The sequence below is a fragment of the Halichoeres trimaculatus genome, unplaced genomic scaffold (assembly GCF_033239565.1).
Source record: "Halichoeres trimaculatus isolate MK-OKI-2021-1 unplaced genomic scaffold, fHalTri1.1 fHalTri1_scaffold_13, whole genome shotgun sequence".
Taxonomy (NCBI): Eukaryota; Metazoa; Chordata; class Actinopteri; order Labriformes; family Labridae; genus Halichoeres; species Halichoeres trimaculatus.
The window spans coordinates 3,168,324-3,177,632 of NW_027437191.1; positions in this window are offsets into that span (position 1 = coordinate 3,168,324).

Below are 9,309 nucleotides of genomic sequence, written 5' to 3' on the forward strand. Positions count from 1 at the left end.
ACAAAGTGGACTAAATTATGTATTCACTTTTTTCAAAATCAAACTAAAGTACAGAACTTGAGGAAATGCATTTAGTTGCGTTAAGTTACCATGTACAAGATTAACACTGTCTCATGCCTTGATTCTGGGAAAGAGACAGTGGACCCAGGGAAGGCCAGTCTAGCTCTGAGGAAGATGAGTTACAAGGACATGGAGGGCCCCATTGACTGGGTTTGCCTTGGGCCCCCAAACAACTAAATACACCCCTGCTCAAACTGAAGGCAGATGGCAGAGACCCTGATTCATCACCCGACTTCCTCATCAAATGATTTAAATCTGAATTCTGAACGCCTCCAAAGTCGATCTCCACCTTAGAAAGTCAGATGAATCTGAGCATCCCCACATAGAACCCATGCTACTCTTGTAAAAGGGGGAGTTTTTCTGACCCCAGGGAAGATTTCCAAGAAAAAAAATGTTTTTTTTTTTTTTTTACAAAAACAAATTTGTGAGGGTGATATTGAAGAAGTTATGAAACAAGTATTTATGTCTCAATAATGATATTAATATTTTTCCTATGTGTTGAAAATTCAAATGTGCAAGATTTTCACTGTTTTGGGCTTGTCACCTGTGTGATGGTAATGATGTGTGACGGTGATGACAAATTTCCCTTTTCGCAGCAAATGTTGGCCAAGTTTTAGACTTGCTAAGCTAACAGGTTAGCTAGCATACAATGTACACAAAATATATGTTATATAGTCAGTCAATATGTGTAATATAGTCAGCGTGACTTGTATTGTGCCGGTACCAAAACTCAAATGCCCAGCTGAACTTAACGACTACAGACCAGTTGCCCTCACCTCACATGTTATGAAAACCTTTCAGAGGCTGCTTTTACGTCTGTTGAGACTTGAGGTCAAAGACACACTAGAACCTCTGCAGTTTGCATATAGAAATCATATTGGAGTGGATGATGCAGTTACATACATGCTCCACCGTGCCCTGTGCTATCTAGAAGAACCTGGCACCTATTTAAGAATTATGTTCTTTGATTTTTCAAGTGCATTTAACACCATCCAGCCCATGATACTGAGAGATAAGCTCAAAGACATAGGAGTGAACCCATCCTTTGTCTCCTGGATCACAGACTATCTCACAGAGAGGCCACAGTTTGTCAGGTTGGGAAACTGCGTCTCTGGGACGGTCATGAGCAGCACGGGGGCTCCGCAAGGAACTGTTCTGGCTCCATTCCTATTCACACTTTATACTGCAGACTTCAAATACAACTCTGAGTCCTGCCACATCCAAAAATACTCCGATGACACTGCTATTGTGGCGTGTATCTAAAATGGACAGGAATCTGAATACAGGGATCTGATAAAGGCTTTCTGTGACTGGAGTCATAGAAATTGTCTCCTACTGAACACCTCAAAAACAAAGGAAATGATTGTTGATTTCTGAAGGTCTGGGCTCTGCCATCAGCCAGTTAACATCCATGGGGTGGACGTGGAGGTGGTGCCATCCTATAAATATCTTGGTGTACATCTGGACAACAAGTTGGACTGGTCCCTTAATACAGATGCACTCTTTAAGAAGGGGCAGAGCCGTCTCTTTTTCTTAAGGAAGCTCAGATCAATTGATGTCTGTGGAAAGCTGCTGCAGATGTTTTATCAGTCTGTGGTAGCCAGTGCTTTGTTTTATGGTGCAGTCTGCTGGGGAAATAGTTTAAAGCAGAAGGACAAGAGGCGACTGGAAAAACTGGTGAAGAGAGCTAGTTCTGTGGTTGGATCCAGTTTGGACTCACTGGAGGCTGTGGTGGAAAGGTATACACAGAAGAAAGTGAAGGCCATCATTCGTCACACTGATCACCCACTCCACACCATCCTGGACCAGAGAAAAAGCAGCAGTGGACGACTCACGTCTGTGCGCTGCAGGACTGAGAGATACAGAAGATCGTTACTCCCTGCAGCCATCAGAGTCTTCAATTCTTTAATATTTGGAAGATGAGCTACAAACCAAATGAATTTCCCTTCTGGTATTAAAAAAGTATTTTTTAAAATCTTTTTTATCTTTATTATAGATAAAATATCTGTAATATAGGTAACGCTTTATATTAAGGTCCTGTAATAAGCATTAATAAGACCTTTGTAAGTACTTATAAGATGCTTATTCACATTATTTGTTTATAAGACTATATAACTGCTTAATAAGTGTTTAATAAGGTCATTGTAATAGTTACTACAAGACAACTTAATCTATAAGCTATATGAAACCTAACCCTAACCCTCTTTGCTTTTTGTCTTCTACTTTTGTCTCTCATGAGCCCTACCCCAGCCCTTCCCCTAAACCTAACCATTCAGGGCCCCATGCCTAAACCTAACCTGTGGGGCCTAACCCTTACAATGACCTTATTAAACACTTATTAAGCAGTTATATAGTCTTATAAACAAATAATGTGAATAAGCATCTGATAAGTACTTACAAAGGTCTTATTAATGCTTATTACAGGACCTTAATATAAAGCGATACCAAATTTCCTATTGATTGGTTAAAATGTTCAAATAGCACCTTGTTTGGTAATGACACCTAATTAACATACTCTCACATCAGGATGTATAAAAGATCAAATTTCTCAAACATGTGGTCATCAAAAAATCAGGCTTCTGCCTTGTGTCTTAGATGTTCCTCTGGAGCATCTAATTAGCATGCAACAATATCAGTAATTTTTGTAAAAACTTTATTTGTCTGTAAAATGTTGAGTGTGATGGTAATGATGGAAGCATAAGGGACAGCAAAATTTAACTATAAATTAATTGCAAATTGTACAAATATAAGGATTTGTATTGCTTAGATTGTAGAAGGGATGTTGAAATACCTGGATTGGGGACAAGCCTGCAACAGTGAAAATCTTGCACATTTGAATTTTCAACACACAGAACAAATACGTATTTTTCTTGGAAATGTACCCTGAGGACGGAAAAACTCCCTCAATTGAAGAATCACCGAGTAACATGTTTGTTGTAAATTTATAATGTTGAATGGTAGGTATTCTTACAATTAGCTAATAGCTAGTTTGACGATTACAAATTATAGTTAAAGGTAGGCTCAATGTAAAATAGAAGCCTTTTAGGCTGCAGTGAATGGTTTAAATGTTTTTTTAATTATTTGCGTATAATGTTATTTAATAAGCAACTGTTAATTGAAATGAAAACTGAAATTATGAGGAGGGATGAGGAAGGAGGGAGAGAAGAAATACAGGCAGAACAGGCAGGGACAGAAGAAGAACGGACAGACAGTACATTTGTTTTAGCTTCTCTATTGGGAATTTCTGACGGTGCAACTTCTGTTGTTTAAAATGTGAATCTCATGTAAAGTTTACAAATCTATTTTTATTTATGTGAAATATAATATTGAATATGTTGTTGTTTACACTATAGTTTATATACAACTGTTTAAATTGAGCACATTTTGACTCTGGCATGGAGTTTCTGTGTAAAGCAGGAGAAAAATCTTATCTGCACCCCTGCTGCTTGGCCACAGATATACCACAGGCCACAAAACCATACATGCAAATATATATAACATATATGTAAATAAATCAGGCATGTGGAAGACTAATATACATGTAAATAAATCAGGCATGTGAAAGACTAATAACACATACAGACTAGTTTGGACTACGTGTCTCCTGAAACAAATTAGAATTCAGAACAGGTTTAATTTGCATGAAGGTTTTTTCTTTCTTTCTTTTTTAAACATGTTGCTAAAGCTAGTGTACAAACAAAAGAATTGAAACATATCAACGAGTAAACACATATTAGGAAAGAAAGTGTATTACAAAGTACTAAAATTAATCAGAAATAAATCAAATAACAAAATTAAAAAAAAACAAACAAACAAACAAAAAAAAAACAATGATCTACATTTACATGTTCAGAGATGGTTTTAGTTTTTATTAATCTGAAGCTGAACAGTCACACTTTCTTCACCCAGAATCTTCTGGATCTGTTCCTCTTTGGGGCTATTAAGAAATTCTGGGTATAAATATGGGTAAAAATCTGTCTTTTGCCTTACTTGGACAGGTTTTGAGGAAATGATCTCAGTTTTTACCCGTCCTGTGTTACAGAGCCTACAGACTTTCTGAGATCTCTTTAACCCTTGGTTTCTGTAAAGACAAGTTTCAACAGCCAGTTTTTGATCAGAGAGTCTGTATTTATCGAGTTTCTGTCTCTTTAAGGGTTCTTAATGTATTACTGTTAAAGAATCTGGAGATTTAAATTCTCCCTTTAATAAGTTATACAATTCTAACTTGTTGATGGATTACGTTTCTAGCTTCCACGAAAGGTAATATTTCTCATTATTTTGGTCTACTCATTTTAAAAAAACTCCCAAAACTTCGAACCCTTAAAATACAAATGTTGGCATTAAAAAAATCACACATTTCACATTTGGGATAAAACTCAGAGGTAATATTAACAGAAAAACTAACAACCTTACTCTGTGTTATGAAAGGACAGGATGCTGGCACACAGCTGTGGTTTAAGGTGGTTTGTCATCTGGCCTGAGGCCCTCAGACACACTCATTTGGAAGTACATGAAGCATACCCAAGATGGACTTAAAGGCTTCTAGAAACCACCGTAAGGGTGTGGCTGGAAACCAAAAGAGCCTTTAACATTTATGAAGGTCTTATTTCTTTTACCAAGGGTCCACTGCTGGTGTTTATCTATCTATCTATCTATCTATCTATCTATCTATCTATCTATCTATCTATCTATCTATCTATCTATCTATCTATCTATCTATCTAGACAGACAGACAGACAGACAGACAGACAGACAGACAGACAGACAGACAGATTTATTTCTTTAACCAAGTCACCCCTGATGAAATGTGGTATTAAACATGTTTAACGTTACAAATCGAGAGCAGATCTGTACATTAGGACCTTTGTGTTTGAGGATCCAAACACCAATAGATGGATAAATAAAAGCAAAGTCTGCATGTTTATCCAACATCAAGCTAAAAATAATAATCATTAATAACCCCAGAGCAGGTAGCCAATGCAAATACAGGAGGAAGAACAAAAACAAGGTACTAAAGTGAGCATCTATAAAAGGCTTAGTATGCAAAGTGTAGGCAGACAAATCAAGGATTACGCTCATGGAAAAAAAATTGCAAATCCAGTAAAGATAGATTAATGTAATAACAACACAGAGGGCGTGGTAGATAAGAGGGGATTGAGATATGTGCAATAACCTCAGCTGCAATCCAACCAATATATATATATATATATATATATATATATATATATATATATATATATATATATATATATATATATATATATATATATATATAAATGGCTAGGGGGGCATGGGCCTGCCTGGGCTCGTCTCCATGGGGGCAGGTCGGGGATCCTGCCCCTGGGGGCCCCTTGGAACTGGGGTGCCTACTGCTGCCAGCAGGGCGGCCCACCCTCTGGAGGGGACCTCTCTCCTCTCTGGTCCTACTTTGCCCCACAACCCTCACTCCCCCACTTGTCTAAAAACCCACACACTTAGGGACCTTGAGGTGCATGCTTGTCAGGTGCGGTGGTGGTGGTGGTGGTGGTGGTGGTGGGGGAGGGTCCCTAGGGACTATGTCTGCTGCACCCTGATAGGACTTGCTCTTCAGTTTTAATTGCACTTAGATGTCACTACATGGTACCAACTACTTTACACAACATACACAGAGAGCCTTGGGGGGTCAGGTCAAGTAGTATATGGTGGGCAGGACTCTTCAAGCTAACCACCTGAAGGGCACTGCCCCCCTAGCTGCTTCCACTCCTCAATTTTAACTTTTTTTAAACTGCATTACAATCACAAACTTCCACTCACTTCAGAGCGGGAGAGGTAGGGTGGGGGTCCCTCCTCACACCCCTGTTTCTGTGATGCTCCCTGGGGCATGGGGTAGAGGGGATCCGCTGGCTTGGGTTTTGGGCGGGTGACACAGCTGGGGTCCTGCGGTGCCCCAGGGAATACCCATGGTTCTCTGTCTTGGAGAGAGCGGGGGAAGGCAGGAAGGAAAGGGGGGTTATGGCACTACCTGGGTGGCTGGAGATCCCCATGTGTCACATTGGTCTGAGTGTGTTGTCTTGTGGTGTTGTGGTGTTGTTGTGCCTTTGTGCTGTTGTGTGTGGTGTGTGGGTGTTGTGGTCTTGGTGTCCTCAGGCCTGCTTCAGGGGGGAGTGGGGGCAGATGAGGGCTGGGATCACCAGGGGATGCTGGTGAGCTGGGGTACAGATGGGGGGTGTTGTTCGGGGGACGCTGGGTCTTTGGGAGAGGACCTCTGTGGTCTCCGAAGTCTGACCGGGTGCGCTGGGGGCTGGCACCTACTCGCCGTGGGTGGTGGCCTGGGCTGGGTCCATCCTCCCAGGTGCTTGGCCAAGCACCAAGCGCTCCCTCTTCGGGGGTGGGTGGCCCTTGGGCACAGGGGGCCCTTGGGTCCTACCCCCTGCACTCGATCAGGGGCCTGGCATCGAGCAGGGCCTTTGGGCCTCAGTCCCTGGCCCCCTGGGGTCCTCACTCTGCACTGTCGGGGGCCTGCCTCTAGCCTTCCCGGGACGCCCCCTCCTTGCCTCCTCCTGGGTTGGCGTGCTGCTGTCTCCGTGGTGAACTGTCTGGGCTCTGTGCTCTGTTGTGGCTGCTAGATGCCTGGTGTTGAAAGCCATCTTAGTGTGCGTCTCGCCTCAGTGTGCAGCTGGGCCACATCTGCATGATCTCACCTTGGCATGATCACCTGACCCAAATCAAAACTAACACCCAATGTTCAGCACTCTCACCCGTGCTCCTATATGTGTAGGTGAGTGTTTACATCTGTATATATTTTTATATACCCATACATGCATTTTTACAATTGTCGTTGATGTGCTCACTGTTGCTCATGACCTCTCCAGATCATCTCTCTACAGGTGGTCCTTGTGATTATGATGTCAAAGGCCCTCTCTGTCTAGTGGTTCCCAACCTTTTTGAGCCCAAGATCTCTAAACCCAACCAGCATGAATGCAAGATCTACTTATTGAAGGCTTGAAGAAAAATGGAGAACACATTATCTATTTCCAGTTTTAACGAGCCAAAATATATGAATTATACTCAAGTCCCTCATATTTACGTGTTAGAAGCTGTTTTGCTTACCTGCTGAAACTCTTTGGATGTTATTACTTTTTCCTTTTACATTATGAGAAATTGGAACTTTAGAGTTGAATAAATTCTCAATCAGTGCCATTCAGTTACCTGCAGTTACCATCTGTTACATGGCAAAGCAGCATCCCTTCAAAAACATCATATAAAAGACACAAGTTAGTGAGATGGCTGTGACTGAATATGTCTGTGAGGGCCTTGTAGTCCGGCTCATAGCTACAAACAGCCAGTCTGAGATACTCAGTAGGGGGGCTGACAATAGGATGACTCTTGTTCTCTGATTTGTCTGCATGTGACTCTGTGTCTGTCAAACTAATATGGTGTTTAACTGAGTAAAAAGGAATGTTGCACACAGCATACTTTCATTAAATATGTTCTTTCCATTACTGCTATAAATTTCCCCTTTGTAGTAATTCAAAGGTTTATCTTTTCAATTTTGTCTTAATAGTACTGCTTTAAAATAATAGGCTGGCTGACGCACATTATGTATAAAACATTTTTTTTTACTAAAACCACAAACTGAGATTTATTAACTATACAATTAAAGTTATTCATAGTTCTTAAGGTAGAGAGTGAAGGTAGATTAGATAAATAGTGACAATTTGTAAGCGTGCACATCATGCCCCCCCCAACTGTGAATATCTATCTATCCATCCATCTATCTATCTATCTATCTATCTATCTATCTATCTATCTATCTATCTATCTATCTATCTATCTATCTATCTATCTATCTATCTATCTATCTATCTATATATGTGTGTGTGTGTGTGTGTGTGTGTGTGTGTGTGTGTGTGTGTGTGTGTGTGTGTGTGTGTATCTATATCTATCTATCTATCTATATATCTATGTTTATATATATACACACACACACACACACACGCACGCGCGCGCACACACACACACACACGCACGCGCGCGCACACACACACACACACACACACACACACACACACACACACACACACACACACACACACACACACACACACTGTTACAGTTGACTGATTTTACTTCATGGGGACATGGACTGGATCTGTCAGCTCCCTCTGCAGGGTTTAGATCAGGCCAGCAGGAGGGTGAGCAGGAGAGCGTCAGCACCACCCTGTGGCCAGACGTGGGAAAACATGCAGGTAGTAGGTCAGGTGGGCCCAGCTCCTTATTCTATCCCCAAAAAAAGTGATGTTGCTTTGTAGATTGTGTCCTGTTTTTTTCCAAAGCTTCAATAATAATAATAATAATAATAATAATATTAATAATAATAATAATAATTAATCATAATAATGATAGTAGTAGTAGTAGTAATAATAATAATAATAATGATAATTAATCATAATAATATTTCATCTTGGACCTTTAGATTAAAAAAGATACAAAAATGGGGGGGGGGGGGGGGGGGGGGGGGGGGGGGGGGGTCCACTACACTTAAAACCGAGGTCTGCAGAAGAGCATCTCTGAACGCACAACACGTCCAACCTTGAGGCAGATGGGCTACAGCAGCAGAAGAGCACACCGGGTGACCCTCCTGTCAGCTAAGAACAGAAAACTGAGGCTAAAATTCCTCACAGGCTCTGGATTTCTGTTGCGATGTTCAGATGGTAGGGCCAGAATTTGGCATCAACACCATGAAAGCATTGATCCATCCTGCCTTGTATCAACGGATTAGGCTACTGGTGGTGGTGTAATGGTGTGGGGGATATTTTCTTGGCCCACTTTGGGCCCCTTAGTACCAATTAAGCATGGTTCAAACGCCACAGCCTACCTGAGTATTGGTGCTGACCATGTCCATCCCTAAAACTATAATAAAGCTCTATATATATATATATATATATATATATATATATATATATATATATATATATATATATATATATATATATATATATATATATATAGCTGGAATCATCTCAGACTGGTTTCTTGAACATGACAATAAGTTCGCTGTATTTAAATGGTCTCTACAGTTGCAAGGTCTCAATCTCATAGAGCACCTTTGGGATGTGGTTGAACAGGAGATTGTCATCATGGATGTTTGGCCCACAAATCTGCAGCAACTGTGTGATGCTATGATGACAACATGGACCAAACTCTGCCACAAAGGATTAAAGCAGTTATGAAGGAAAAAGGGGGCCAAACCCAGTACTAGCAAGGCGT